Source organism: Silene latifolia, chromosome 5 (assembly GCF_048544455.1).
Source record: "Silene latifolia isolate original U9 population chromosome 5, ASM4854445v1, whole genome shotgun sequence".
In the NCBI taxonomy this organism is placed as follows: domain Eukaryota; kingdom Viridiplantae; phylum Streptophyta; class Magnoliopsida; order Caryophyllales; family Caryophyllaceae; genus Silene; species Silene latifolia.
In genome coordinates, this window is record NC_133530.1 from 70,822,442 (window position 1) to 70,831,687 (window position 9,246).

Genomic DNA, 9,246 nt, shown 5'->3' on the forward strand with positions numbered 1-9,246 from the left:
TGCAAACGATTCTTGTGAGTTTCAAGACCAGCCCAATCGTTGTTTGGTTGGGTTTCAAGCGAAAAGGATTACAGTACCTATGAAGGATTCAACTTGTTTGCATCATTTGTTCGACAATGGAGTTCATGGTAAGAAGTCTATGTTTGTGCACGGAAGGTGGAGGGGAGGAAAGCACAAGCAGCCATGGCACAAGGGGTTTCTGAAATTTAAAGGGGATAAGGAACTGAAGCTTGGTATTGAAGATGATTCGTTCTTATGTTCGAGTTTGTTGTTGCAGTTGTTTGCCATTCTTTTCGATTATGTGCGTGGAGTGTTTATATTTGATCCCGGCGGGTTGACGCCACATGAATTGAGGACAATTCATTTCCAAGAGGGAGGGGATGATCCAAAAATAATGAACTCAAGTTATCAATGTCGAAGATACTAACGAGGTAAGCATAAAGTTGGAAGTAAATAATGCAAGGAGTAAGAAACAGTGTCCACAATTGTTGCTTTTAAAAGCGGCTAAAGAAAACAGTCTCAGCAACTGTTACTTTCGGTTACTTGGGGTTGTTTTCGGCTATGGCACGAGATATTGGTAGAGCTCGGAATGGAATAAAATATCGTCTTATTTATTATTATTAGAGGATTATTATGGTTTCAGAATATTAGTTAGTTTATTTCCTATTTAGTTATTTCCTTATTTCAGTTTTAGGAAGTTTAATTATCTATTATATCTTTTAGGTAATTTATTATTCAGCAAGAATAAGATCTCATTAGAGATACTAAGGTCGGTTATTAGGTTATTTTTAACTCCTATATAAGGCGTGTAATGGCTGTCACAATATACGTTGAAGAATGAATTAAAATCAAAGTTGTTGCTTTGTTTGTGTTTGCAAGTTCTGTAAACATAGGATCGACGCGTTTCGTTCCGAAACTGTTATTGTTTGACGCGTTTCAAACTCTAGCCCGATTGATACCAATAGGTTTTGCGATTCAATCAATATTGTTCGATCTATAGGTCTAGATCGCGCAAATATCCTATTGTTTCGATTTCCAGACATATTTTGAAGCAAATATCCTTACTTCTTTATTGTTCCTTATTTTATAAACCGCTTCCGCGCGATTTTCGTATCATAAGAGGGTTATAAATGATTATTATGGTTGCAAATCAATGGAGATTGTAGATGATGAGCTGAAGATGAGATTAATGGTTCGCACACATAACTTCATGTTCTTCGTCATCAATTTTGCATCTGAATTTTCTAGGATTGTATTCGATCCCGGCGGATTCCATGATTCTAAGAATCGGGCCTATTATTTTGAAGAAAGGGAGTATGATGCGAATACTGATGACTAATAATTCAGTATACAGGGATCGAACACATGTGAGTTGAGTTCGGATTATAGGGAGTAGTTTAGATAAATAAAAACTGATCATCGTATCAGAATTAGTTATTTTATGAGTTGTTAGATTAAGTTTAGGATTATTTTATTATTTTTAATTAGGTTAGTTGTCTCGTCCGTTAAGAAAACAATATCTATTTAAGTAGCATATGTATGTTATTCTTATTCATTGAAAGATTAATAAAAAGAAACCAGAAAACGATCAAGGTTGATCAGAAATTCCAGATTTGAGAATGTACTTCAAATCTTTGTCTTTAAGTTAAATAGATCTTTAACTTAATGCACCCATTGTTCGAGATATAGGTCTATTTCGACCATTATCCCATTGACTCGAAGTCTAGGCTGACTTCTAGTCAAATATCCCTACGGAATCAAACTTGTCTTTCGGTCTTACGAGTCACGAGTTCAATCCCTAGCAAAAAAATCGTCTTTTTATTTAATTCGCGCGCTTTCGCATTCGTATCACAATAGCTCGGGAAAGTTGACCAATAATGCCTGCCAAAATTCAGACCGCCGGCCAAGATCAAGCTCAAGCCCACTCGTTTAGACTTCCTACTTGCGATAGACCAAATGATGGAATTGAAGTTGCAACAATACGATAAAATTTTTGCTATGAACAAAAAAACCATTTAAGCAAAATGCGGACAATTTCTACCATTTACCCTTCAAATTTCAATACACCTTAGCAATTGGGAACCTTGTGTATTAGAACAATACAATTTCACCAAGTTTGTTGAGTTTCTACTTATTGAGCTACTCATGGGAGCATCTCGCCCTAATTACCCGGTTCCAATAGCAAAAACAAGAAGTATGGGCAACGTAGGTTCACTCGCGTTCGTCCCAAATTTGGTAGTGCCTTGTCCATAGGCTAAGAAATCACGTAGGTTTCACTCATGGAGGAGGGTCCTGTCTAGTAGAACTAGAAGAAACTCAAAAAAAAAAAAAAAGAGAAATATTGGTACCCATAAAAAAAAAAAATTGAAATGTCAAGCACGTGAAAATGGTCAAACTTCGTCTCGATTATTTATTATTTATTTATAAATAATTAGTATTAATACTGCCATTACTTGTCTTTAACATATTGATGTACATTTTTCTAACAACCCCTCGATTAAATTGTTAATGTAAAAAAACTTTCCTATCTTAGTGAGAGTTTATTCTCAGTTAAATTGTTAATGTAAAAAACTTCCTTATCTTAGTGAGAGTTTATTCTCTCCGCTGAGAGTTTTAATTAATTAAACCTTTTGCAAAAAAGTTTGTTTTCATTACTTTCTATATCTTCAATACTCTCTTCATCTTTCTTATTGAGTCCCACAACAACAATAATCATTTGCATGCAACAAACAAGTTTTGATTTGGAGTGTTCTTCTTATTAAAACCGTTTAAACTACCCAATTATCCTCATTTACTTCTGACACTCTAAGATTTCCTCATATATTTTATTTCTCTTGAGCTTCTTTAGAAGCCTTAATTTTTTCTATAAATTGAGGATCCTTCATCTGGGTTTCTCACAATTAGAATCACTTTCATCTTTACTTCAAAATCCTTTATCTTCATAATAATCTACTTTAATGGCAAATTGCTTTCCTCAATCATTCTTAGGCAAGATCGTGCATATTCCTGTTTAAGAGTTTGATTTCCAATGGCAATTTTCGAGAACGGGGCGAGTTGTTTCAATAACCTAGACTCTTTAGGGTATACTTTTCTATTATGGAGTAAATATTTGTTGGGTGTTGTTGACTACCATTTATTCTCTGATACGACGCTTACCAGATATATTGGAAGACATTGGGCTATTCGAAGTTATATTGCCTGTTCATCAGATGGGTTATATCTATGCTATTTTCTGTAGTAACGATGATGATTGAAGGGATCTTCTGGAGAAGAATGTACTTGTGTTTCGTGGAGCTTTAATGGTACTTTCTAAGTGGTTTCCTGAAACCATCTCTCGTACTGTTCGATTTCCACTTGCGCCTTTGGGTGAGAGTTTGTGGTATCCCTTTTGAATATCTTAACATGCATGCGGGAAATGTGACTCGGTCACTCATTTGTAATCAATATATAGTGCAGCCTTTCAAATTTATTCCCAAAAATGATTACATTGGCATTATGGTTTGTGTCTATTTGAATGGCCCTTTGGTTCATGGTTTTTTCTTGGCGAGCAATGATGGTTTCTTAGTATGAATCCAGTTCAAGTATGAAGAGGTCGTCAAATATTGTACTCGATGTGGAAGAATTGGGCATAAAAATTCAAGGTGCAGGGAGAGTGTTCTCAATATTAGGTCTTCTATTAATGGGGCTATGGATGTTGTTACTGATAAGAGTTTTGTGGTGTTCCAAACTAGTCGTGAATTTTCCATGTTTAATCTTGATCTTCGTGTATTACCTTCTACTTCGAAGTACACCACTTCTAGGGTTAAACTTGGCCCAAATGCCAATAAATTAGTTCCATAGACTCTAATCCTGAGTAGGTGGTGCACTTTGATCTTGAGATTACACCTGGTGGAAGGATTCAGTCTGCGGATCGCTTTAATATGAATCAATGACCTATCTCGGTCATGTGGTGTTCCGAATGGGATTCCTGACAAGGATGTCCCTCTTAACCAGGGTGTGTCTTCCATGCAGAATGATGCCATGTATGCTAAGTATGTCCAGCTGTAACCATGTGATAATCATATTGTTAATGTGGATATTAATCCCAATCCTGATGCCGAGGCTATAAATGCTAATGCTGGCATGGACATTGGTGTTATGGATTCTAATTCTGATGTTCACCCCATGGAGATCTTGAATCGTCCTAGAAACCCTATGGTGGAGGATAATGTTAATAGAGATGCTCCTGATTTAGATAATGGCCTGGTTGGTAATGAAGGCTAGGTGCATGTCGATTTGGAGGCAGATCCTTATATTCAATATGTAAGGGATGCAGATAGCTTGAGGGATGAGATGGCGGATTATGATCTTGAGATTTAGGAATCAATTTTTAATAGGTTGGAGGGTGATAGTGGGTTTTGTCGTGGAACCCACTTCAAACAATATTTACAAACTCAACTACTATGTGGCTAGCGGTCGAGGTTGAACACGAAGATGGTGGGGTTAGATTGGTTGTGACCCTAGTTTCGTTTTAGTTTAGTCTAGCACGCGACATGTGAATGAATGCTACTCTAACGAACTAGTCTAAGAACATTAAGTGAACACACATATAAGCACATAAAACAAAGAGTGGGGAAGCTGGGGTTTCCGGGTTCGCTTGAGTAAATAGAGGAAGAAACAAGGTTTAACAAGAGATGGGTGATGATAATGGTCAAGGACTTAAGCCTAATTTCTTAGACACCTTAAGTTCATCAACAAGTTATCACTTAGTCAAGATAAACTAGTTACTAACATGGCATAAAGACCATCCAATAGCATAAGTACCAAGATAGGCCAAACATGTCAAAGAAAAGTTCAAACTTTCATCTAAACAATTCCACAAACACTTCATATGCATAAGAGTAAAAACCAATCAATCACCCAAATCAAAGTGTTATCAACTCAAATTCATCCCCTTTAATTACCCAAGTTCTCCCTAAACCCTAGGCATTCACTACTCAAACATAGTTGACATAAATAACACAATTAACATAATATTAACCATGTCAAACATAGTTAATAACAAGATTGAACAAACAAAACAAGAGTAATGAAATAACATGTAATTAAAGGGACCAAGATTGAATCTTTACCAACAATGAAGGCTAAAATTAGAAATATGAGAACTTGGATTAAACATGAATATGGAGCCTTGAGTTTTCACTCAAAACCCATAAATAAACCCATAAAAACAAAGCATGAACTAAGTGTATATATAGGCGTGAACATGAGGGTTTTTGGGTGCTGATGTAGTGCCAGCTGGGTGGCCGGTCGCCGCCATGGCCACCGACAATGAGGCCTCTGATGAAAGGGGAAAGATTACGTGTGTGGTGGTGGGAGCCGGGTGCATGGCAGCCGGTGCAACGACAGAGTCAACAAGCTTCATAAGTAAGATTGAATTGAAGGAGGTGTTGTGCGCCGGTTGGCCGTCCGTCGGTGATGAGGCCGACACCGAGAGGTTTCAGAAATGGAGATGGTAGGTGTTGTGGCTACCGGTGATGAGGGTCTTGCGGTCGGCCTACCGGGACAACTTGGTCGTTGTTTGCATTGTCGATGGATAAGGAGGAAGATGGTGGCTTGTTGGTGGTCAACGGTGGGTCAAGGTGGTGATGGGGTGTTGGTCACGATGGTGGTGAAGTCGGTGGTTGCCGACGGTGGCTCACGGTGGTCCAATGAGGCGTGAGGTAGTGTAGAAGGCTTAGCAAAGACGGCTTCAAAAGATGGTTCATAGCTTGTTTTTTTTCTTTGTTTTTTCCATCCTCCGTCATCCCGTCTCGGAATCCCGTCTCGCCTACACATTAAACTAATAAAATAATAATAATACAAATAATATATTAATAACCCGACTACTTATTAAATCTAACTAATACGACTAATTATTATAAATTAGTAATTAAAATGAGCTATTTAATCAATTAAGCACGTAAAATCGAGTCTGAATAATGTATAAATGCGGGGTAAAATGCGACCAAAATACTATTTATCAAATCTTCCTACACTTAAACCTTACTCATCCTCGAGTAAGCTCGTGATAGGCTATCGCACACCTATGCAAAAATAAATACCCTAGACACAAATAAATGTAGTAATAGGATTCGAACCACAAGGAGACGGGAGTTTGCTAAACAAGTTGCTATGGATTGAATTTATCAAGGCCGGTTATCGTATATTTGGTTGGTTTGGATGATGGAAGAAAATAATGATAAAGAAATAGTTTAGGCAGGTTGGGTCACACATGCAAATTATGTAAATGCTTAAATTAAATATAGGAGTTGATAAATCGTTAATTGTTCAGGCTTAGAGACACTCACCTTACGATATTAGTGTCAACCATAGACCGGGTTCTAGAGAAACTCTCGTTTATGACTAGATCGTCCTATTACACATGTGTAGAAAGATGATGTCAAATGCTTGTGTCGAGGTTCCTTTATATAGGACTTGAGTGTGTAACGTAAACAATTGAGAATCCCACGTGCCCGATCGGGGACACGCAACCCCGATCGGGGTTACCATTGCGCGGATATTTTCTCTTTAATGCTTGATTAAATGTTATGTGGAATCCGAAGTTGCTCCTTAATTCTTCTTAACTCTCCGGTTAATTGCATACTTATCATCCTAAGAGCATCTTCATGAGCATCCCATGTAGAATCCTAAGTTGAGCATTTTGTGGACTTGTAATTGGGCTTGACATTTCTTGATTTGTGTTGTGCATTTCTCAAATTAATCCACCACATTTGCTCATGCAAGTCCATGCTTTACTTCATTGTTGGTCCATTCTTCTCTTCAACTTAGCTTTGTATCCTAGTGCTTGTAAATATGTGGAATTAAGCTCCTTAAAGCTTAAGTACCTATAAAATATGATAGAACATGCAAATGCAACTAAAAATACAATATTAGCTCAAAATCACTAAGGTTAGTGCATAATTTCATACAAAATGGAGCTAAAATAAGGGGTAAAAATGTATATAATTTGGACTTATCAGCTCATTAAATAAACTAAACCTCTTAATATAAAAGGACTATCTGAACTACTAGTAGCCGATGAAAAACAATTAACTGACCTTCTCCGTTCATTCAACTCACAACGAAACACAATGAGGTATGTGCTCCGCTGCAAGGCAAGTGGGGGCTTGCGAAAAATTGGACACATCCTAACATGAAGCACACAACAAGCAATAGGATGCATCAACAAAAGGAATGTCCACTTTCCTCATCTAAGTGGCGGAGTCAACTAAGAGGGAACAAATATAAGGGCATATACTCCGTCACAAATACTAGTTCAACAAACCATTAAGTATAAAAGGATAGACCCAAATCACCTCAAAATAGTGTTAAACTAGACTACTATCGTCCACAATTCCCAAATGCTTTCGTCAAGGGCGATCAGATGGTGTGGAATGATGATCCCCATAAATAATGATGATCCCCATAATGCTAGTGGCATAAAACATGACAAGTCTCGAATTCTCTACAAATGTAAAGGTCATGGATCTTCCCAAGCTCAACAAGGCGGCGTAACAAAAGGTTTTGGAATGAAATGCTCAAGTCATTGTACGAAAAGGTGGATTTGGCTATCATTCAAAATTTGACCTCATGTAACTTTCACTTTCAAAAATTAATATGGGGTTTGTCCCTCGCGTACTAGTGTCTTTTGCTTCGCCAATCGCTTATTAGGCAACCGGTTAACCTCTAGACAATAAGTTTTCGGGTGATAGCCACTTTGTCTTTGATCGGTTGAATTCACAACCATATAGGGGGCCTAATTCAATGGATCCCCTCCCAAAGCACATCGAAGTGGTACGCCTCCATCAAAATGACTAATAAGGCAGTGTAATACCCCATAGTTATAAGACCTGTATTCCGTCGAGTAAACGAGTACTCGACCGAGTTGAACCCACTCGACCGAGTAAGGGACCGAGTGAGCCTGCAAAGTTGTTAATTACCCCTGATTCGTAGACCACTCGATCGAGTGGAGGTTCACTCGACCGAGTGGAGCCGCCATTCGACCGAGTGAACCGAGCACTCGACCGAGTGCTGCGGGAACCGCCGAGTTTTCACGCGTGAGCTTTTCTTTTAGTGGACCTTGACATATATACCCTATTTTTCAGATTTCTCCCAGTTGCAAACCCTATTTCCTTGTCTCTAAAACCCTCCTACCTCTCTCTACAATCCTTAATTCTCAATATCCTAGATCTACAACTATGGGTGAATATTTTGGAAGATTCATTCACATATCCTTGTTCCTTGTCACTTGGTGAGTCTCATACTACCTTTTCCCCTTTAATTTGGATAATTCGTTTTAAGGCTAAACCCTAGAATTTGGAGGTTTTTAATGGGTGTTGTTAATTAGTGTTTTAATTAGTATTAGGAGTAATTAGTGGGTAATAATGAAGAGTTAATTAGTAGTATTAGTTGTTGTAGGATATTTTGTGATAGTTGTTATGGTATTAGGATGAGACGGTCTTATGATATGGATGCTTGGTGGTTTCGGATTTGCTTGTGAATAATGCTAAAAGGTAGGTTAATCCTACTCGGTTTCAATATTGTGGTTGTCACATGTTTTTTGATGGATGTTGTAATTAGTCTCATGTAATTAGATTAGTTGCATTATAACATGTTTAGTCACTAATTATGTCATTAAGAGGTGATTGTGGTGGTTATGTTGTATTATAAGATAATGTTGGTCAAGATGAGTCGGTATTTGGTACACTAGTGTGGTATTGCATTTGTTGTTGGTTATCTTGTATAATGGTGGTTTGTGATGGTGTTATGGTTGTTGAGGAGACGGAAGGCAGTTGGGAGACCGTCTTCCGCTTGGGTCGCCTCTTGGAGCTTCCCACTCCAAGAGGGATGTGAACATTAATGACTTGAGTTTGGAGGGACTCGTGTGGTTGAGACACAACGTCTGGCAGGGGATCCGGTTGGCTTCCGGACCCGGTATGTCTGGGCGTGTCTCGGTACCTGTTTGTGGTTATCGGTATGTCTGGGCGTGTTCCGTATTTCAGTGTGATTAACGGTATGTCCGGGCGTGTCCCAGACTGTCGGTGAGGTCGTCGGTATGTCTGGGCGTGTCCCTGTACCGTGGTGGCGGTTGTTGGTACCGTGGTGGCGGTGGTTGGATATCATGTCATTCATATCGTAGTCATGTTGTATGTTTACACACTCGAGTCGTGTCACACTTTATTTATCTGTTGAAACTGACGTTTGTGTGTCTGTGCATTATCACCT